This window comes from Tursiops truncatus, chromosome 3 (genome assembly GCF_011762595.2).
Source record: "Tursiops truncatus isolate mTurTru1 chromosome 3, mTurTru1.mat.Y, whole genome shotgun sequence".
In the NCBI taxonomy this organism is placed as follows: domain Eukaryota; kingdom Metazoa; phylum Chordata; class Mammalia; order Artiodactyla; family Delphinidae; genus Tursiops; species Tursiops truncatus.
The window spans coordinates 43360050-43383231 of NC_047036.1; the positions used below are offsets into that span (position 1 = coordinate 43360050).

Consider the following 23182-nt stretch of genomic DNA (forward strand, 5'->3'; position numbering starts at 1 on the left):
CTATCAAACCTTCTAACTAACAAATGAGGGAAGCAGACACTTAGGGAATCATTGGTAGTAGACTTTGAGGGTATCTGCAAGAAAGAGTGACTAACGTCTCACTCCCTGCCTGGCTGCCTGCCTGATGTGGGTAGACAACTGGATATAAGATTTAAAAAGGACACAATGGAAATTCTAAGGTAAATTAGATTTAATTTTTAATTATAACTATGAGACCTGCCCGAGGTATCATTAAATAACGGTGGAGGAGAATCTGACAGAGTAGGGTGAAAGTATTTGTATTGGTGATGGTGCTTAGTTGCAGGTCAACGGAATCAACTCTAGCTGATAAAGGGATTTCTGATAAATCCCTTTGTCAAAAAGGGGTTCATCTGGGGGATACAGCAAATTCATTGAACCTCTGATAGGACTGATGAAACAGACCCCAGGCTGAGCTCCAAGGAACTCACCTCAGGAATTTTATTGTCACGATAAAAAATAAAAACAAAACCCAAAGTCAGAAAGCTACCACAACTTCTGGCTCCAACACACTGCTTCTGCTGAGAGGGGACAGATGGATGCTCCTTTTTAAACAAAAGTTAGTTCTAAGTTAAAATCTTTTGTAAGTATATCTTATTTATGGAACCTAAATTATATGTCCTCAAACTTGGGGCATGCGAAATGGCAGTTAGGGTTGTTGTTGTTTATTCTACATTGGAAAACTGGAATTTAAATTGTGGGAAAGTATTAAAATATGGAAAAGATATATAATAGATCTGGGACAACAAAAATGATAGTATCTACTATAGCTATCATTGGGAAAAATTATTTTATGTTAACTCACATTGAGCTGAGACTGTAAAAAACTTGTTGAAGGGATATATAACATTGATCTACACCTCAATTTTCTCACCTAAAATACATCTACATCAATTACACATAGATCTGCCTCATTTTGTTCATGGCTGTATAATATTTCAATGTGTGGATTAATCCTAATATATTCAGTCCACGGATGATAGAAATTCAAGTTGCTTCCTATATGTTACTATTATTTAAAAAACGCTGCAATGAAGATCCAGGCATATGCCTAACGACTCTCCATGATCAGTCTCTCCCAAATGACAGGCTGAGATCTTTTTGGTTTGTTGGTGTTTTTTCCTGAGTTAAATAGAAGATTCTCTTTTTTCTCCGTCTCAAGTGAATGTACTACATATTTTTAAATTAAATATTAAATAAAAATAACAGCAATACAAGCAGCTCATGGCAGAGGTAGCGCTCACATCAGCTATCTTTCTGACCTCAGGCAATCACAAACACCTTTGGGTTTAATTCCATTATCTGTGAACTGTAAAGTTTGGACAAAGTGGTCTCTAAGGCCCAGCTATTAAACTCTGTGGTCCTGAGTAGTATCCTTGAGATACCTGTTACTGCTTTAACCTTTGAGGGCATTGATAACTGTCTTTCACTTCTCCTGAAAGTCTCAAGAGGGACCATGACTTTGACTTTTTTTTGTATCTCCATTTCTTTTCACCTTCCCAGTACCAAAAGCAGTGTTCCAAATAGAGTAGATGATTAGTAGACTAATTACTGAGTAGCGATGGGACACCACCACTGAATAAAATCTGAACTCACCCATCCATCATCCCCAGTAATCACTGTCAGGTCCTGCCCACATTTAGGTTCTAGAATGTTTATTCCTAAAGAAGCTCTACACATCCTTAGGGTTAAGGAATTGAAGCATCCCTCCTGATTCCATTCTCTCTGAAAGAGTTACGTAATTTTTATTAATCACCTGGACCATTTTGTATTGTAAAGTATGATTTATCAGAATAAGTAATTTTTTCCTTAAATTTTTTTGTTAGTACACAGTCTTTAGTCCTTTAAAAGCTTTGGAACCCTGAAACCCAAACCCCTTCATGGAAATCAGGCAAAACCCACTTTTGTATATTTTTGAAAGTATTTTGTATATAACACACTTTTACTGGGCTCTGTCACTGAGGACAAAATACAGAGCCCAGGGTCGTGACTGGACAATGGGTTATAATGGTGGATAACCCTGAAGTATAGTGAAAACAGCAAAGGCTTTTTCAGGAGGCCCAGGGTGCAAATCACATTCTGCCTCACTAGCTGTGTAGCCTTAGGGTACCTCTTGGGCCTCAAGTTAATAACAGTTTCTTTGCAGGGCTATTAAGAAATTTTAAAAGTGTATGTAACACTTCTGTCATATGGTAGTCTCCCAACGATGGTAGCTGTTAATACTATTGCCCATGTAGAATGATGTTGATGAATACAAAAGACATTCTAGAGTAATTGGTATTCAAACAGGGGGCTGAACACAAAGGCACATTGAAGAAGGCAAGAAAGGCCTGGACTAGGTGTAAGAAACTAGTCTCTGGTTTCCACAAAGCTGACTGAATGGAATCTCCTGGTGTCAGTTCACCAGACACGATCTCCATGGGCTTTTATCAAAGCCAGTCATGCTTTACTGTAGTCCACTAAAAAAACTGTTCACTGCCTCTTGGCATGACCTCTATGCCAAAAATATTATCTGTCTATTCATGCAAAGGTACATGCAATGTGCCAGATCCTCCTGGAATGTCTCCTTGTCTTTTACTCCAAACACACCACTAATTCTGCAGCCCTTCCTCTCTATCCCATCTGCCTTGGCTCAGGTTGTTATCCCCTGTTTCCGGGATTCTTGCTTTGACCTTATCCCCAGTCTTACTCCCTTACAAGCCATCTTTAATCTTGCTGCCAGGATGCGCACTCCACTGCCTCCCTATCACCTAAAGGATACATCATATTCATCTGTAGCACATATGAAACCCTCTATCATCTCTCCTGCCCACATCCTGCCTAAATTCCCATTGCTTCTTGCCATCCTCCTCCAACTCCCCCAGTCAAACTCTACTCTCCCAAGAATACTGACCTATTTACGTGTCCTGGAACACCCCATGTTCCTTCACTTATTCTAGCTCTCACCTTGCTTCCATGATGATACGCATCACTTTGCTCCTCACTAGGTGAGGGCAGTGGCTGTGCACCCATCATCTTTTTGTACCCCTAGCACTTAGCACACTGTCTAGGGTATAGTAGGTGCTCAATAAATGGGCACTGAATGAATGAATGAAAGGTTCTCTGAAAACAGGATGTGACAGAAATGTGGGAGGGAGAGGCCAGAGGGAATCCAATGTACCCTGTGGGTTGCACAATCCTTCTCCATAGCCTTTGCATCACAATCTAAAGGTTTTAACCAACTTCAAAGCTTAAATACTTAGATATTCTTTTCTAATTTTGGTGTCACTGAACAAAAAGAGGGAAAAAGTGCAAGCTTGTCTATGGGATTTAAAAAGTTATCAAATAGTTTAATATCAAGATAGACCACTAACAGCTAAAAAATTCCATGATCTGTGATTCCTCCTCAGCTCTTTAATGTGAGAAATTTACCACCAAAGGGATAACCCTGATCCAAGGAAGTTTGTTAATGTAATCCCCAAATATTTCTCATCGAACATGATTACTTTTAAAAATTAAATGCAACATCTTCAGTAGCTAATCTTCCTCTTATTTAATCAAAATATCTGTCATCTCAGATGTGGCATCCAGAGGCTGAAAGTCCCAAAATGAAAAGAAGGCGGGACTTCCCTGGTGGTCCAGTGGGTAAGACTCCACACTCCCAATGCAGGGGGCCTGGGTTCGATACCTGGTTGGGGAACTAGATCCCACATGCATGCTGCAACAAAGAGTTCGCATGCTGCAACTAAGAAGTCTACATTCTGCAACTAAGAGGTCTGCATGCCGCAAGTAAGAAGTCCGTGTGCTGCAACTAAGAAGTCCACATGCCACAACTGAGTCCACATGCCGCAAGTAAGAAGTTCGCATGCCGCAGCTAAACATGCTGCAACGAAAATCCCACGTGCCGCACCTAAGACACGGAGCAGCCAAAATTAATTAATTAATTAATTAATTTAATTAAGTTACATTAAATTTAAAAAAAAAGAAAGAAGGCATTTTCCCAACATCATGTCCTGGAGTATTTCCAGGGCTTATAATGGTGGAAAAGCAATCCTCTCTTATCTCCTAGGCCAGCCAGCAGCATTCTGTCCAGACTGTTCCCACATACTCCCACCCAGATGAATTGTATTTAAAGAGAATAGGTCCTTAACCTGTACACCATCTGATTTAGAACGCTGGCTTTTCCTGGCCCAAGAATTCAGAAAGGAAAGAAGAAAGAAGAGCTATAATTATAATCCCTCCCCCTGCCCTCAATCGTGAGCATCCATAGGCTTGGGCAGTTTGTCAATGTGGTGGAAGAAGACAGTTGCTTCTCAATAGCTGTCACGTCAGATATCCATGTGGCCACTGTTTCTGCTATTGTTCCTTTCTGCCATAAGGAAGAGGTGCATATGAAATCACTGGCTACACAGGACTGTCCTATATGATGCAATGCCACGATGTGGCCGTCTCTTACAGTGCGGCTTTTCATTCCAGGAGCGTCCATTGTGCCGCTGTTTTGGACGCAGCTTGGCATGAGCACAGAAAGTCCATACAGCCGCCCACAACTTGATCTACTAGTTGTGAACGGAAACTTTTGAATACGTTCCACCAGCTGCACAATGGTACCATTTATTACTTTATTCTCAGGGGAAAACGTTTGCTGTGTGAATAATACCAGGGACTTATGTAAGCCTCTTCATTTTCAGGGAGCTTTACGGGTGTCAGCAAATTCACACAACACCCTGGTAAGGTAGCAAGGCATTGTCGTACCTTCTTTACAGAGAGAGAACCCAGATCACAACATCAGATTTTCCCAAGGCCAAATGGACAATAGTGGCAATGGACTTGTTTCCGGAGAGACCCATACTCCTCTGCTAGAGAGCACAAACAATTTCCCACCTACAGAAAGACTCCACAGGGTTCTGTCCTAGACTTAACACTTGAGGATAACTACCCTGATTGTTGACACACCTAATGTTGCCCTAACTTGGGTTTTGTCCAAATGGATGAAAAGGACAAGAGAGGGTGGGGACACCCATATAGGACAGTGGCGAAGGTTTTGGCATCTCTCACAGGCCTTGCCATTGAGGAATTGTCCCATCTATATTCACAGGATCGTGATGAGAGGAGCTGAGTATTCATTAAGCCCCATGAGAAAAAGCAAAACAATTCTTCCTACTATATAGGACAGATTTATTGATTTTAATTGGTAGTTAGGAAATTGAGAAAAAGTTTTTGCTATCAGCTACAGGAACATGCAAATACTTTCTGTAGTGAGTTGAATTGGGGCCTCCAAAAAGATATACCCAAGTTTTAACCCTCAAGACCTGGATTGTGACCTTATTTGGCAAACCAGTCTTCGTACGTATAATCAAGGATCTCAAGATGAGATCATCCTGCATTTAGGGTCGCCTAAATCCAATGACAGGTGTCCTTAAAAGAGAAAGGCAGAGACAGACTTGAGACGCAGACACAGGAAGAGGAAGACCACGTGAAAATGGAGGCAGAGACTGGAGTTATTCAGCTATAGGCCAACGGAACTCCAAGGATTGCTAGCAGCCATCAGAAGTTAGGAGAGAGGCATGGAATGGATTCTCCCTCAGACCCTCCAGAAGGAGCCAACTCTGAAAACACCTTGATTTCAGTCTTTTGGCCTCCAAAACTGTGAGAGAATAAACGTATGTTGTTTTATGCCACCCAGTTTGTGGTAATTGGTTATCACAGCCTGAGGGTACCAATATAACTCTTCAACTCTTTCTTCCAATCTTCAGAATCATATGAATTTTAATTCAACTTAGCTAAATACATACCATGCCAAATCTTGTGTGTGTGTGTGTGTGTGTGTGTGTGTCTGTGTCTGTGTCTGTGTCTGTGTGTGTGTGTCTAGAGGGCACTGTAACTCTAAAATGGTTGATAATTACTCTTCTAGATAAACAACAATGGTGAATGAAGAATTGCATCACCCTGACTTGTCCCACTACGAAGGTAGAAGGGGCTCCATGAAGGGAGGAAAAGTCAAGAATCAGTGGAGTGAATTCAAGTTCTGATCACAAAGCAATAGGTTTCATACCTTCTCTTCCTCCAGGCCACTGCTCCAAGGAGCACACAGTGGGGCACAATGTACCCTTTAATAAATGTACCCTTTAATAATCATATGGTTATAATTATTATTAATTTAGTACAAATTTGTTACACAAAATTTAACTACTATAAAAATTCATAATGTGGAAAATGACAATCTCCAATATGCAGATGGTACACATCGCTCTGAGTTCTTTCCTCTGAATGTATGAATGAACTCCCTCCCTCTCTCTCTCTCTCTCTCTCCCCCCAGCCTTTTAAAAACTGGAATGGAGAATGGGTCTGCAGGACAGCCTCGTATCTACTAGTTTTTTTGGCCTGTTTCAGTTTGATGAAAGGCATATTTGCTGAGCGTTCCTAGATGTCAGTCCTGTTTCTTGCAGGCCTTGGGTCGGGCATAAAACTCTCACTAAACATATCTGAGGTGAGGTTACGTTTTTGATTAAAGCACAGATTAGTAAACTTTTTCTGTTAAGAGCCAGATAGTAAATATTTTAGGTTTTGCAGGCCACGAGGTCTCCGTTGTTACTACTTAACTCTGCGGGTGTATTGTAAAAGCAGTTACAAATGATACACACATGAATGAGCATGGCGGCTGTATTACTATTCTATTGTTGCACAGCAAATGACCAAAAACTTAGTGGCTTAACACACTCACATATCATTTCCACTTCTACAGGTTAGAAGTCTGAGTGGGCTTAGCTGAGTTCTCCATTTAGGGTCTCACAGGCCAACAGGAAAGTGCTGGCTAGCTGGGCTCTTATCTGCAGGCTCTGGGGAAGAATTCACTTCCAAGCTCATTCAGGGTGCTGGAAGAATCCAGTTCCTTGGGGTTAGAAGACTGAAGTCCCGGTTTCCTTGCTGCACGTTGGCTGGCGCCATGCTCAGCTCCTAGAGCCCTCTCTCAGGCCCATCCTGTTCTGCAGCTTGGTTTCCCCTGGTGCTGCTTGCTATGCGTCCCTAGCATGACAGGGAGGTTATCCTTTCGCCAAAACAGTGTCCCACCAGCTCTTCCACAAAACTGTGTCCCAGTTGTCCTCACCTGCCCCATCTACAGCTGTGGGACGTGGGGAGTTTTGTGGCATTTGGTGCTCACTGGGCTTTCTCTTCTTTTCACCGTTAACTCACTTATTAGATCTGCTTGCTATGATTCTGATGTTGTCCCCTGTGTCGCCACTCTTATCCAACTCACTCTCTTTGTGCCCCAGAGCCATTGCGCATGAAGACTGTGGGACTAACACACCTGGGTAGGTTCAGAAGGCCCTGCAGAAGCGACACCATGAAGTCACCTGCAGAGAGCTGCCTCCCCGCTAAGAATTTCAGGAATTAACTTTGCTGTCTGCTCTGCTCAGGTGGGGCCTCTGCTCCCACCCCCTGCCCAGGGCACCATCAGTGAAGATTAGGAAGGAGCCTCTGTCCCTCTTCCTCCCCATATGCTTCACAAGGAAAGCTACTGCAGCCTCCTGGCTGCCAGCTCTGCAGGCCCCATTCTGAGGCCCCTTGCTGGACTCACTGCCCTCAATCCTCTTTCTCTTTCCATTTGCCTAGGGCAACCATGTCCACGCAATGAAGGCAAAGCCTGTGTTGTTGAAGCCACGGCTGTCTTCACACACAACACTTACCTTTCTCATCGTGATCCTGGACCAAAGGCCCCGAATATGTGGCTCCTACCTTGGCACGGGGACTCCTGTCTCAGTTCAGTCACCTCAAGTTTGATCCTACAGGAAAGATACAGGTGTTTCCTGTTATCTTTGCCTAGAATTGTTTTGAACCTTAAAAATGTTTTTCTTTTCCTATTTTATAAACAAAAATGTTATGCTCGACCACCCAAGAAGATCTTGACGTGACCCACCTAGGAAGATGAGACTGCACCCCCAGCAGGTGCCCCTTTGAAGACTCATGCTGCAGATTCCCTCCAGCAAAGAGAACTTGTCAAACTTTACTTTCTTTGCTTATATTATGAGAACAGTAGTCTTTTATTGGTTCCCAAATTATGGAATTCTGTTATAATATGACATATTTTTTTAAAGTATACATAGAAATGCTGATACACATCCCTAGGAACTTTCTTTCCCCCGTTAGAAAAGCAATGCTATAAAACATAAGGGGGAACAAAAGAGAAGGGGTGGAGGCCACGCAAAGAACAACTCTGTGGGGACTTCCCTGGTGGTACAGTGGATAAGACTCTGTGCTCCCAATGCAGGGGGCCCAGGTTGGATCTCTGGTCAGGGAACTAGATTCCACATGCATGCCACAACCAAGAGTTCACATGCCACAATTAAGGAGCCTGTGAGCCACAACTAAGGACCCCACCTGCCGCAACTAAGGAGACCACGTGCCGCAACTAAGGAGCCTGCCTGCTGCTACTAAGGAGCCGGCGAGCTGCAACTAAGACCCAGCATAAACAAATAAAAAATAAATAAATAAAAAGAACAACTCTGTGGGACCCAGAGAGAAACAGAGAAGAGTCCCACTATGAAGCTGCCTTTTCAGATGCTTTCCAAGCTGAACAATGTTCTCAGAAATGGGTATGTGTTCTGTCTTAACATGTACACGTGCCCATTATATTTGAAACAGCACACCTCTGTGTATTATGCCGTATATTTCGCAAATGAAAAAATGTTCACCTCAACACCAGAAAAGCCCTGCTTTATAAATTTCTTGTTTCTCATGCAAGGAGTTCAATATGACTCTCTCCTGCACCAGCTGGTCAGTTTTGTCATTTGCCATTAGTGGATCCTTGAGAAGCAATGTGAAGACCTCCAGTCCACAGAGCCAATTGCAGGCATGTGTATAAATTCAGATATCCCCAGCCAGGGCCAGGGGACGGCTGAGCGTGTGCATTTTAGGTGTAGGAATGGGGCTGGTGGAATTCTGCTAGCGAAACAGAGATCAGAGCTAGCAGCACTCTCCTTTGAACTTGACCATTTAAAAATTTTGCCCTTCCCTGAGCAGTAATGAGGGCTGATGAGATGTATCATAATCCCAGAGTGTGAACAGACATGAGACTCCGATCACTCCAGCCAGGCAAAGGCAAGGAAAAAAATATCAACATGAGAACCCAACAGACATATGATAACAGGGATCATTTCCCAGGCCAGTCAACTCTGCATGGTCTTGTCTGCCTTGGTCCCGCAAAACACTACTGTCCAGCTTAACACAGCTGGACTGGCCTTTCAGAGGCACAGACAAAAAGGCTGTGCCCACCAGGACTGACCTGAAAGAAAGGGAGGGGAAAAGATGGTATTAATGGCTCCCTTTCATGTCCACAGAGTTCTGTGAAAAAGGAGCGGAGGGCTTAGTCATTGTTTAACGCCCCTGAACATCACTATGTATCCAGGATGTTTTGGGCTCTGCTTAGTATTTGATTTGAGTTTCAAGTATTTTAGCAGTAGACAAAGTAAATGCTGAGCGAATCACATGCATTAAAATCCTGAAAGCCTTTCCAAACCTAAAGATAGCTAATAACTTTTTAGTCTACATTTTATATGAGGAAAAACAAATGTTTCAATAAAGTGTCCAAAATTCTTAGAAGAATCAGAGGTAAGATGTTCCCACCAGCGACTTCAGTGTTGCTGGCCCAATTGAGCAGTTTGGGCCTTGGGAGCAGTCCCACTGACAGGACAGAGGGCTCTTTGGGAAGACAGGCCATTTGAACGGCAAATGTTATTTATAAATTATCTCCAAGTGGTCCAGTTCCTACAATTCCCAAGTTGCTTAGATTTTCAGAGTGGAAATTTAAATCATAGACCATTTGAGGTTGATATGGTCTAAGCTGGGGACAATTTTGAGAATTCAAATGACAAAAAGAAGTCAAAACAGTCTCTCTTGGGACTGCTGAGGAGACTCGTCCTTGCTTGTGATGCCTTAGTTAATCACCATCTGCATTCTGCTTTATAATTCACAAAGCCCTTTTCTCAGACTTGCAGAGAGGCCCCATGCTTTGCACCAGGGAGGAGCTGCTGAAAACATCCTCCAGGGGGAGGGAACCAAATGGAACAGTTAATTTACTGTTAGAGCATATCTATCTACCTGTCTGTCTATCTGTCTGTCTATCTATCTATCTATCTATCTACCTACCTACCTACCTACCTACCTACCTACGTATCTGGCACAGGTTAGGTATTGGAGTTCCAATTCTACCTGTCTCCCATAAGCATTTCCCCACATCAGAAGCTGTGTCTGATCTACCCTTAGCCATCTCCCTGCCTCCTTCTCTCTTCCTTCCTCCCTCCCTCCCTCCTTCCCTTCCTTCCTTCCTTCTCTTTCCGTCCTCCCTCTCTCTCTCTCCCTTTCTTCCTTCTATCCTTCTGTCCATCCATCGTTCCTTCCATTATTTCTTCCATTTATTCAATAGTTGTTTAGTAGGCCTTTACTCTGTGCCAGCCATGGGGTTAGGTGTTGATCAGAGGTCAAAACACACTTCCTTCAGATGGCAGCGGAGAAAAAAGTAGGACCTGAGCCCTCCCTCACCACAGAGCTCTATGGAAGCTCATAAATTCCAGCCCATGAGAGTCCATATATACAAAGGAAAAAACCCTTACCATCTCTACTTCCACCAACGATGAATGTAAGACTCTGGGGAAAGATGATCTTCCCAAGGTCTTAAAACTACAAGTATATTTGGTGGAGGGTTCTCTTGGGCCTTTAGACACACTGGCCATAATTCTTCTGGGTATGTTTTCGGTTTAGCTGAGGAAAAAGGGAGAGATGGAGGGATGGTCCTGTATTACCAGGCCTATTCAATGAACTATGGCTGAAGGAACGGCTTTGAATCATAGACAATGCCTGGCTCAAAGCAGGCATTCAATGATTTTAGAATAAGTGATTCAGAGGATCATTAAGAAAAGGTGTTCATTCTTGCCCTGGTTCATTGACTTGTATGCATAAAATACATTAAAACAGCATAAGAAATACTTACCTAAAGGAAAAATGACTGATATAGCAAGAAAATCATAGGAATACAGGTATGTTATTCATTTGGAAGGCCGATGGCTGGCACAATATATGCTTATAAAATTGATTTACAAATTAATTCTCTAGGAAGAATAATACAGTGGTTATTCTAGCAATGTTGATAGCTACAGATGTAAGAATGCAATAATAAAGAAAGTAGGACAAAGAGAGCTAACCCAGAGCCTCTCAAACACTTGCATATATTGAAATTACCTAGAGGGTTTGTTAACTTATGCGTCTGTAGGCTCACCCCCAGAGTTTCTGATTCAGTAGGTCTAGGATGGGGCCTGAGAATTTGCATTTCTAATAGGATCCTTGGGGAAGCTGAGCTGCTCCTCCATCTGGGAGCACAGTGAGAACCCCTGAGTGAGAAATCATCTTGGGGAAGGGTGTAAAAGGGCATGGCAGAGCAAGAAGTACATGACTGAATGTAGTGGGCATCTGGTGTCAGGGACTTTGAAAAAGAATTTGGACGAGGTAGTGAGAGCTCTGAGTGCGAAAGTTAAAAAAGAAAAGACACTTTCTAAAGCAACAGAAAGACATTAAATGTTTTTGATGAGAAACATGATGGATCTCACAACCTGTGTTTCAGAAAGATTACTGACAAGGTAAGCGTTCTAGGTCTTTTTGAAAGCAGAAGAAATTGGGTAGAATCTGTGACTATTCTGTGTAATTTCATGTTATGGTAAACTAAATGAGATAGAGAAATTAAGTGACATGATACAAATTAAACTGATATTATCTTTAAAAATATTCTAGATTCAGCTTCCGGGAAGATGGCGGAAGAGTAAGACGCAGAGATCACTTTCCTCCCCACAGATACACCAGAAATACATCTACACGTGGAACAACAACTACAGAACACCTACTGAACGCTGGCAGAAGACCTCAGACCTCCCAAAAGGCAAGAAACCCCCCCTACGTACCTGGGTAGGGCAAAAGAAAAAAGAATAAACAGAGACAAAAGGATAGGGACGGGACCTGCACCAGTGGGAGGGAGCTGTGAAGGAGGAAAGGTTTCCACGCACTAGGAAGCCCCTTCGCAGGCGGAGACTGCGGGTGGCGGAGGGGGAAGCTTCGGAGCCGCGAAGGAGAGCACAGCAACAGGGGTGCGGGGGTCAAAGCGGGGAGATTCCTGCACAGAGGATCAGGGGCAACCAACACTCACCAGCCCAACAGGCTTGTCTGCTCACCCGCTGGGGAAGGCAGGGCTGGGAGCTGAGGCTCGGGCTTCGGTCGGAGCACCGGGAGAGGACTGGCGTTGGCTGCGTGAACACAGCCTGCAGGGGGTTAGTGCACCACGGCTAGTCGGGAGGGAGTCCGGGGAAAAGTCTGGACCTGCCGAAGAGGCAAGAGACTTTTTCTTCCCTCTTTGTTTCCTGGTGCGCGAGGAGAGGGGATTAAGAGTGCTGCTTAAAGGAGCTCCAGAAACGGGCACGAGCCGCGGCTAAAAGCGCGGACCCCAGAGACGGGAATGAGACGCTAAGGCTGCTGCTGCCGCCACCAAGAAGCCTGTGTGCGAGCACAGGTCACTATCCACACACCCCCTTCCGGGGAGCCTGTACGGCCCGCCACTGCCAGGGTCCCGGGATCCAGGGACAACTCCCCCGGGAGAACACACAGCGCACCTCACGCTGGTGCAACATCATGGTGGCATCCGCCGCCGCAGGCTCGCCCTGCACTCCTTGCCCCTCCCTCCCCCCAGCCTGAGTGAGCCAGAGCCCCCGAATCAGCGGCTCCTTTAACCCCGTCCTGTCTGAGCAAAGAACAGACGCCCTCCAGCGACCTACATGAAGAGGCGGGGCCAAATCCAAAGCTGAGCCCCTGGGAGCTGTGAGAACAAAGAAGACAAAGGGAAATCTCTCCCAGCAGCCTCAGAAGCAGTGGATTAAAGCTCCACAATCAACTTGATGTACCCTGCATCTGTGGAATACATGAATAGACAGCGAATCATCCCAAATTGAGGAGGTGGACTTTGAGAGCAAGATTTATGATTTTTTCCCCTTTTCCACTTTTTGTGAGTGTGTATGTGTATGCTTCTGTGTGAGATTTTGTCTGTATAGCTTTGCTTTCACCATTTGTCCTAGGGTTCTATCCGTTCCTTTTTTTTTGTTTTTTCTCTTAATAACTATTTTTTATTTTAATAACTTTCTATTTTATCTTACTTTATTTTATTTTACTTTATCTTCTTTCTTTTTTTCCTTCCTTCACTCCTTCCTTCCTTCTTTCCTTCCTCCCTCCCTCCCTCCCTCTCTTTCTTTCTTTCTTTCTACTTCTACTAATTCTTTCTTTCTACTTTTTCTCCCTTTTATTCTGAGCCGTCTGGATGAAAGGTTCTTGGTGCGGCAGCCAGGAGTCAGTGCTGTGCCTCTGAGGTGGGAGAGCCAACTTCAGGACACTGGTCCACAAGAGACCGCCCAGCTCCATATATTATCAAACAGCGAAAATCTACCAGAGATTTACGTCTCAACACCAGCACCCAGCTTCACTCAACGACCAGCAAGCTACAGTGCTGGACATCCTATGCCAAACAACTAGAAAGACAGGAACACAACCCCACCCATTAGCAGAGAGGCTGCCTAAAATCATAATAAGTCCACAGACACCCCAAAACACACCACCAGATGTGGACCTGCCCACCAGAAAGACAAAATCCAGCCTCATCCACCACAACACAGGCACTAGTCCCCTCCACCAGGAAGCCTACACAACCCACTGAACCAACCTTAGCCACTGGGAACAGACACCAAAAACAACAGGAACTACGAACCTGCAGCCTGCAAAAAGGAGACCCCAAACACAGTAAGATAAGCAAAATGAGAAGACAGAAAAACAGACAGCAGTTGAAGGAGCAAGATAAAAACCCACCAGACCAAACAAATGAAGAGGAAATAGGCAGTCTACCTGAAAAAGAATTCAGAATAATGATAGTAAAGATGATCCAAAATCTTGGAAATAGAATAGACACAATGCAAGAAACATTTAACGAGGACCTAGAAAAACTAAAGATGAAACAAACAACAATGAACAATACAATATATGAAATTAAAAATACTCTAGATGGGATCAATAGCAGAATAACTGAGGCAGAAGAACAGATAAGTGACCTGGAAGTTAAAATAGTGGAAATAACTACAGCAGAGCAGAATAAAGAAAAAAGAATGAAAAGAACTGAGGACAGTCTCAGAGACCTCTGGGACAACATTAAACGCAGCAACATTCGAATTATAGGGGTTCCAGAAGAAGAAGAAAAAAGAAAGGGACTGAGAAAATATTTGAAGAGATTATAGTTGAAAGCTTCCCTAATATGGGAAAGGAAATAGTTAATCAAGTCCAGGAAGCACAGAGACTCCCATACAGGATAAATACAAGGAGAAATACACCAAGACACATATTAACCAAACTGTCAAAAATTAATTACAAAGAAAACATATTAAAAGCAGCAAGGGAAAAACAACAAATAACACACAAGGGAGTCCCCATAAGGTTAACAGCTGACCTTTCAGCAGAAACTCTGCAAGCCAGAAGGAACTGGCAGGACATATTTAAAGTGATGAAGGAGAAAAACCTGCAACCAAGATTACTCTACCCAGCAAGGATCTCATTCAGATTTGATGGAGAAATTAAACCTTTAGAGACAAGCAAAAGCTGAGAGAGTTCAGCACCATCAAACCAGCTTTACAACAAATGCTAAAGGAACTCTTCTAGGCAAGAAACACAAGAGAAGGAAAAGACCTACAATAACAAACCCAAAACAATTAAGAAAATGGGAATAGGAACATACATATCGATAATTACCTTAAATGTAAATGGATTAAATCCCCCCACCAAAAGACACAGACTGGCTGAATGGATACAAAAACAAGACACGTATATATGCTGTCTACAAGAGACCCACTTCAGACCTAGGGACACATACAGACTGAAAGTAAGGGGATGGAAAAAGATATTCCATGCAAATGGAAAGCTGGAGTAGCAATTCTCATATCAGACAAAACAGACTTCAAAATAAAGACTATTAGAAGAGACAAAGAAGGACACTACATAATGATCAAGGGATCGATCCAAGAATAAGATATAACAATTGTAAATATTTATGCACCCAACATAGGAGCACCTCAATACATAAGGCAAATACTAACAGCCATAAAAGGGGAAATCGACAATAACACATTCATAGTAGGGAACTTTAAGACCCCACTTTCACCAATGGACACATCATCCAAAATGAAAACAAATAAGGAAACACAAGCTTTAAATGATACATTAAACAAGATGGACTTAATTGATATTTATAGGACATTCCATCCAAAAACAACAGAATACACATTTTTCTCAAGTGCTCATGGAACATTATCCAGGACAGATCATATCTTGGGTCACAAATCAAGCCTTGGTAAATTTAAGAAAATTGAAATTGTATCAACTATCTTTTCCGACCACATTGCTATGAGACTAGATATCAATTACAGGAAGAGATCTGTAAAAAATACAAACACATGGAGGCTAAACAATACACTACTTAATAAAGAAGTGATCACTGAAGAAATCAAAGAGGAAATCAAAAAATACCTAGAAACAAATAACAATGGAGACATGACGACCCAAAATCTATGGGATGCAGCAAAAGCAGTTCTAAGAGGGAAGTTTATAGCAATACAGTCCTACCTTAAGAAACAGGAAACATCTCGAATAAACAACCTAAACTTGCACCTAAAGTAGTTAGAGAAAGAAGAACAAAAAAACCCCAAAGTTAGCAGAAGGAAAGAAATCATAAATATCAGATCATAAATAAATGAAACAGAAATGAAGGAAATGATAGCAAGGATCAATAAAACTAAAAGCTGGTTCTTTGAGAAGATAAACAAAATTGATAAACCATTAGCTAGACTCATCAAGAAAAAAAGGGAGAAGACTCAAATCAATAGAATTAGAAATGAAAAAGGAGAAGTAACAACTGACACTGCAGAAATACAATAGATCATGAGAGATTACTACAAGCAACTCTATGCCAATAAAATGGACAACCTGGAAGAAATGGACAAATTCTTAGAAATGCACAACCTGCCAAGACTGAATCAGGAAGAAATAGAAAATATGAACAGACCAATCACAAGCACTGAAATTGAAACTGTGATTAAAAATCTTCCAACAAACAAAAGCCCAGGACCAGATGGCTTCACAGGCGAATTCTATCAAACATTTAGAGAAGAGCTAACACCTATCATTCTCAAACTCTTCCAAAATATAGCAGAGGGAGGAGCACTCCCAAACTCATTCTACAAGGCCACCATCATCCTGATACCAAAACCAGACAAGGATGTCACAAAGAAAGAAAACTACAGGCCAATATCACTGATGAACATAGATGCAAAAATCCTCAACAAAATACTAGGAAACAGAATCCAACAGCACATTAAACGGATCATACACGTGATCAAGTGGGGTTTATCCCAGGAATGCAAGGATTCTTCAATATACGTAAATCAATCAACGTGATACACCATATTAACAAACTGAAGGAAAAAACCATATGATCATCTCAATAGATGCAGAGAAAGCTTTTGACAAAATTCAACACCCATTTATGACAAAAACCCTCCAGAAAGTAGGCATAGAGGGAACTTTCCTCAACATAATAAAGGCCATATATGACAAACCCACAGCCAACATCGTCCTCAATGGTGAAAAACTGAAAGCATTTCCACTAAGATCAGGAACAAGGCTGCCCACTCTCACCACTCTTATTCAACATAGTTTTGGAAGTTTTAGCCACAGCAATCAGAGAAGAAAAGGAAATAAAAGGAATACAAATCGGAAAAGAAGAAGTAAAGCTGTCACTGTCTGCAGATGACATGAAACTATACATAGAAAATCCTGAAGATGCTACCAGAAAACTACTAGAGCTAATCAATGAATTTGGTAAAGTAGCAGGATACAAAATTAATGCACAGAAATCTCTGGCATTCCTATATACTAATGATGAAAAACCTGAAAGTGAAATCAAGAAAACACTCCCATTTACCACTGCAACAAAAAGAATAAAATATCTAGGAATAAACCTAACTAAGGAGAAAAAGACCTGTATGCAGAAAATTATAAGACACTGATGAAAGAAATTAAAGATGATACAAATAGATGGAGAGATACACCATGTTCTTAGATTGGAAGAATCAACATTGTGAAAATGACTCTACTACCCAAAGCAATCTACAGATTCAATGCAATCCCTATCAAACTACCACTGGCATTTTTCACAGAAGTAGAACAAAAAATTTCACAATTTGTATGGAAACACAAAAGACCCCGAATAGCCAAAGCAATCTTGAGAACGAGAAAAGGAGCTGGAGGAATCAGGCTCCCTGACTTCAGACTATACTACAAAGCTACAGTAGTCAAGACAGTATGGTACTGACACAAAAACAGATAGATCAGTGGAACAGGATAGAAAGCCCAGAGATAAACCCATGCACATATGGTCACCTTATCTTTGATAAAGGCGGCAGGAATGTACAGTGGAGAAAGGACAGCCTCTTCAATAAGTGGTGCTGGGAAAACTGGACAGGTACATGTAAAAGTATGAGATTAGATCTCTCCCTAACACCATACACAAAAATAAGCTCAAAATGGATTAAAGACCTAAATGTAAGGCCAGAAACTATCAAACTCTTAGAGAAAACATAGGCAAAACAGTCTATGACATAAATCACAGCAAGGTCCTTTTTGACCCACCTCCTAGAGAAATGGAAATAAAAACAAAAGTAAACAAATGGGACCTAATGAAACTTAAAAGCTTTTGCGCAGCAAAGGAAACCATAAACAAGACCAAAAGACAACCCTCAGAATGGGAGAAAATATTTGCAAATGAAGCAACTGACAAAGGATTAATCTCCAAAATTTATAAGCAGCCCATGCAGCTTAATAACAAAAAAACAAACAACCCAATCCAAAAATGGGCAGAAGACCTAAACAGACGTTTCTCCAAAGAAGAGATACAGACTGCCAACAAACACATGAAAGAATGCTCAACATCATTAATCATTAGAGAAATGCAAATCAAAACTACAATGAGATATCATCTCACACCGGTCAGAATGGCCATCATCAAAAAATCTACAAACAATAAATGCTGGAGAGGGTGCGGAGAAAAGGGAACCCTCTTGCACTGTTGGTGGGAATGTAAATTGACACAGCCACTGTGGAGAACAGTATGGAGGTTCCTTAAAAAACTACAAATAGAACTACCATATTTCCCAGCAATCCCACTAATGGGCATATACCCTGAGAAAACCATAATTCAAAAAGAGTCATGTACCACAATGTTCATTGCAGCTCTATTTACAATAGCCAGGACATGGAAGCAACCTAAATGTCCATCACTGGATGAATGGATAAAGAAGATGTGGCACACATATACAATGGAATATTACTCAGCCATAAAAAGAAATGAAATTGAGCTATTTGTAATGAGGTGGATAGACCTAGAGTCTGTCATACAGAGTGAAGTAAGTCAGAAAGAGAAAGACAAATACCGTATGCTAACACATATATATGGAATTTAAGGGAAAAAAATGTCATGAAGAACCTAGGGGTAAGACAGGAATAAAGACACAGACCTACTAGAGAACGGACTTGAGGATATGGGGAGGGGGAAGGGTAAGTTAAGCTGTGACAAAGCGAGAGAGAGGCATGGACATATATACACTACCAAACGTAAGGTAGATAGCTTGTGGGAAGCAGCCGCATAGCACAGGGAGATCAGTTCCGTGCTTTGTGACTGCCTGGAGGGGTGGGATAGGGAGGGTGGGAGGGAGGGAGACGCAAGAGGGAAGAGATATGGGAACATATCTATATGTATAACTGATTCACTTTGTTATAAAGGAGAAACTAACACACCATTGTAAAGCAATTATACTCCAATACAGATGTAGAAAACAAATACTCTAGTATTATCATCTAACAATATAATGCTATTGATTTATTATTTTAATTTAAGCAACGTATATACTTTTCATAAACATTTTGGAAAATACAAAAAAGGAGAGAAAAGAAAGTCAATAACCCAAATTCCCACCACCTCCAGAAAACCACTAGTAACTTTTTTAGTGTATTGTCTCCATTTTTTTTATGCACAGGAGTATTTCACTCTCTGTGTTGTGACCATACTATAGATAAAACATTTTTCCTATTACTTTATAAAAATTATTTTCTTAAGTAATTGTGTGCTCTTGCTAAACACAATAGTTGCATACAAGTATGCTATAGCAGATACTGATGTTTGCCTATCTAACAGTCATATTCCAGATTTTTCCATGCCTGCTGAATTTCAACGTTTTTAGGCCGACATCTCCCTTATTTGACTTAAATAAATCTTAATTAATATAAAAAAATCATGGTAGTTCCCTCTTGCTGGTAGTTGATTTAATGGCTGTCTATTACTTTAAAAAAAGTCAAAGTTTTTTACTTTGACAATCAAAGTTCTCCATGACAGTAGCAGGTTGAATAATGGTCCCCAAAGTTATAAGATCCTAACACCCAGACCTGTAAATGTTACATTATTTGGACGATGGCTCTTTCCACGTGTCATTAAGTTAAGCATCTTGAGATAAGTCAGGTACACTGAATTATCTGGGTGAGCCCTAAATGCCATCACAAGTGTCCTTATAAGAGAGAGACATTGCTTGCTTCCACAGCACATGTACTAAAATGGGAACAATAAAGAGAGATTAGCATGGCCCCTGCAGAAGAGTGACATGCAAATTTGTGAAGCATTCCATATTTTAAACAAAAGAGAGAGAGAGAAAGGGAGAGGCAAAGGGAGATTTCACACAGACACACAGAGGAGAAGGTAATATGAAAATAGAACAGAGAGATTTGAGCATTCCGTGGCCACAAGCCAAGGAATGCTAGCAGCCATCAGAAGGTGGAAGAGGCAAGGAATGAATTTTCCCCTAGAACCTCCAGAGGGAGCACGGCCCTACTGACACCTTGATTTTGACCCAGTGATACTACTTTTGGACTTCTGGCCTCCAGAACTACTGTGACAGAATAATTTTCCATTGTTTTATGTCACCATGTTGGTGTCATGGAAGCTGTAGGCAAATACTGTTCAAACCCTTCTTGAAATGTTCTGTCCAATTCTGGTCGATAAGACATGGTCTATGGAATGGAAGGGTCTTCTTGGAAAGACTGTCTTGCTCTTAAAAAGAAATACATGGGGAGAAAGTCTTATTTCTTCTGCCAGATGTTGTTGCACCTACATGTAACATTAGAACTGTGGAAGCCATGTCAGCCTGAGGACAAGCCAATGAGCCAAGGATGGGAGAGGAGAAAGATGAAAGATGGAACAAACTTGGGCCTTGGATGACATCATCAAACTGCTTTAATTAACTAGCCCTGGGACTTCCCTATAATGAGACTTCTTACATGAGATAATCTTCTTATGTGAATTAACATGATTCTTAAGCTGTCTTTAGTTGGGTTTTCCCTTACTTTCAGCTGAAAGCAACATACCAAATGCATGCATCAAATGGATTATACCATAATTCAGAAATTGGCAAACTGTCCCCCGCAAATAGCCGCCTGGTTTTGTAAATAAAGTTTTATTGGATCACAGCCTCACCCACAGACCATTATCTGTGCTTTTTAGCATCACAACAGCAAAGTTAAGTGGTTGTGATAGAGACCAAATGGCTCACGAACCTAAAATTAGGCTATCTGATCCTGAAAGAAAAGGTTCACAAGCTTTTGCCATCCTTGAACACAGCCATTTTTTTTATTGTTGGATATTGTTTTTCTAGTTTCTCCAAAAGTTGTCTTCTTTACACAAGTTTTTAAACCTGTCATTTGGCCATATTCCTACACATAACACAGAGTGCTATCCATTGGGAAAGCGTCCAATAAGAACATAAATAAGCATGCATGGAAACAATTTACAATCATCTCCTAGATCATCTGGGATCTTATCAAAGTCTGCCAAAGATTGTAGTCAATGCATGAGATTGCGTTTTCCACTTATAAATAAGTACAGGTGATTATAACAACTTAATTTAAAACTGCATCCTAGTCTAGAAGAAGAACAAGAAAACAAGCTTTTCTTTCCCTATTTTAAGTTTAAATCAGCCAAACCAAACTTCCTCCCGGGCTGAAAGATGTTGGTGGAACTTACATCACAGTGAATGTTATTACAGCTGAGAGAGAAAGGACCCTGAACGGTTTCCAGTAGGCAAGCTTGAAGCACCCATACTTCACAGTTGAAACCTGTGCTGGGGAGATAACTACTATTCAGTGTAAAAGGCAGGACTCAAAGTGTGTCATGTAAATGGAACCAATTGTGTATTTATTGATGTCTGACTCCATGCCAATTTTCTTTCTCTCTTAAAGAAAAAAAAGGTCAATTCTTCTTAGAAAGTTACCCCAAGCTGAGCTGTGCTCTGAAGGCACCTTCCTTTAAGGGATCTGGGTGGCAGGCAGTCCTATAGTTAGAACTGTGGCCGCACAAAAGCAGGCTTTGGGAGGGAGTCACTGGCCAAATAACCCTTTGAACTTTATAGGAAAGTCGAGGTGCAGCTGACCCAGCCAAACATTTCTACTTGCTTTCCTAGAAGCTGTTCAGGAGTCTCTTTTGGTGCAGAAACAACAAGATGGTTGCATCTCCCAAATTTCTGCAGGCACTTCCAGATTGCCCAGGGACAAAACCCAGATAAACTGATGAGGTTCACAGGGGATCTGAATCATCCTTGAGGATGAGCCGCACCTTGTCCTTTTTTCAGGAAGAGTCATCTAGGACGATCCTGGCAGCCTGGAGAGAGTCCAGAGTTAACAGCCCTGAAGGTAACGCTCCATAAGTGCTTAGGATCTGGTGATGCTCTTCTCACACTCACACACACACACACACACACACACACACACACACATACACAGCCAAAAGCAGCAAAAACATCACCACTAAATCCTCAGAAAAACAGCTAGATAACCACTGACAGCAATGTGTCAGACTCAGAATATGAAAAATAGAGACAGAGATTTTCAACTCCATGAGTACTCAACAAGAATCAATAAAAGTGCTTTGGGAAAGCTCCTGTCTGGAACTTCCAGCCTATTCCGCAGTTACTTTCTTTCCAAAACATCTGATACAGGAGCCTTCTATTTCCTTTCCCAAAGAATGCTAGATGTATGTTAGGTTTTCCATATCAACTCTGCAAAACAATGACTACCGCCCCCCCCCCTTTCTTAACTGAGATAGACGTTAAAATCTGTAAGTGAGGAAGCACTCATTTTATTGCAGGTTTTCAACCCTTGTAATATTTAAAGTAAAAATGATAACTCATAAATAACTGAAGTAGATAAAACTTTCGATTTAAGATGTTAGGAAAAGAGCAGTTAAAACTAACACCTTTCCTTTAATAACACCTTTCCAGTTAACACCTTTCCTTTAATAACTTGGAAGTGTTTTGTACACGTTATCTGCTATCTCACTTTAATTTTGATATACAGCCCTATAAAATGAGCTATCCAATAGCTACAGAGGCTCAGAGTGATTAAATGACTTATTAAGTTTGCATTGTTTTCTTGTTAACCATGATCATTATTAAAGTAGTCTATGCTTCTAAATATTTTAAAACACAGAAACTTAGAAAATTATTCATTAGTTCATAACTTGAAAAAACAACCTCAACCAAATAAAGGAGACTGATTTGGCAAGGAGGCACAGATTTTACTATAAAACAGATGTACAAAAGTAGCTGGAGCTTCAGAAAAGTTACTTGGCCCTCTGAGCCTCATTTTCTCATCTGTAAAATGGGCATAACAATATCTAACAAGCAGGATTGTTATAAGAATTAGAAATAAAATATGCAAAGGTTCTGGAAAATGGTAAAATCACAATAAATGGTAGTTATTCACATTTTCTTCCAGGAAGGCATTTAGATATCAGTTGTTTGCATTTTGTATGTAATTTAAAATATTCATTATATACAATGTTATATCACAGTCACAAATATTTTGACATATACTCTTTATACACGAACTCTTTACAGATATTACTGCTTAATAAAAAGTGTATATAGGGGCTTCCCTGGTGGCGCAGTGGTTGCGAGTCTGCCTGCCGATGCAGGGGACATGGGTTCGTGCCCCGGTCTCGGAAGATCCCACATGCCGCGAAGCG

The 23182-nt window shown here is 41.4% G+C and overlaps 1 long non-coding RNA gene and 1 other non-coding gene across 3 annotated transcripts in view; one reads left to right on the top strand and one right to left on the bottom strand.

Moving 5' to 3' along the window:
- Positions 1–23182, bottom strand: part of LOC141278184 (uncharacterized) — a 211737-nt gene that overhangs the window by 36011 nt on the left and 152544 nt on the right. The window contains exons 3-4 of one of the 2 annotated variants that reach the window (XR_012330525.1): positions 7683–7778; positions 7184–7323 (exon numbers count right to left, since the gene is read on the bottom strand). The exons of the other annotated variant lie outside the window; for it this stretch is intronic. This is a non-coding gene — a long non-coding RNA (uncharacterized lncRNA). Of the gene's footprint in view, positions 1–7183; positions 7324–7682; positions 7779–23182 lie in introns of those variants that run through there. 2 annotated transcript variants of the gene reach the window in all.
- Positions 19698–19799, top strand: LOC117311981 (U6 spliceosomal RNA). The gene has a single exon (XR_004526170.1). It is a non-coding gene; the product is annotated as a U6 spliceosomal RNA (small nuclear RNA).